Source organism: Ailuropoda melanoleuca, chromosome 15 (genome assembly GCF_002007445.2).
Source record: "Ailuropoda melanoleuca isolate Jingjing chromosome 15, ASM200744v2, whole genome shotgun sequence".
Classification (NCBI taxonomy): domain Eukaryota; kingdom Metazoa; phylum Chordata; class Mammalia; order Carnivora; family Ursidae; genus Ailuropoda; species Ailuropoda melanoleuca.
This window is the reverse complement of record NC_048232.1, coordinates 33,413,644-33,414,250: the sequence shown is the minus strand read 5'-3', so window position 1 is coordinate 33,414,250 and position 607 is coordinate 33,413,644.

Here is a 607-nt window from a genome sequence, read left to right as displayed (position 1 = left end):
TTTAGCCCCACATCAAGTGTAGAGGCTACTTAAAAATAAAATCTTTGGGTGGGGCACCTGGGTGGCACAGCGGTTAAGCATCTGCCTTCGGCTCAGGGCGTGATCCCGGCGTTTTGGGATCGAGCCCCACGTCAGGCTCCTCTGCTGGGAGCCTGCTTCTTCCTCTCCCACTCCCCCTGCTGTGTTCCCTCTCAGCTGGCTGTCTCTCTCTCTGTCGAATAAATAAATAAAATCTTTTAAAAAAGTAAAATCCTTAAAATTTTTTAAAAAATCTGTTTATACATCTTGAAGGATATGTAAGAAACTGCCTATATGAAGGGGAACTGAATGCAAGGTATCGCTGCACATATTTTGTTCTTTTTATGTTTTATTCCTGTTTTATGTAGTCAAAACATAAAGTAATTGGGAAGGAGGGAGGGAGAGGGGAAGGAGGGAAGGAGGGAGGGAAGGAAGGAAGGAAGGAAGGAAGGAAGGAGGGAGGGAGGGAAGGAAGGAAAATCTTCAGACCCATTATGTTTCTCTGAAACTTCTACCAAGTGCACGTAGTCCTACCCTGTGGTTAAGCCCCTTCTATGTAACAAGCCTTCAGATCTTTTTTTTTTTTTTT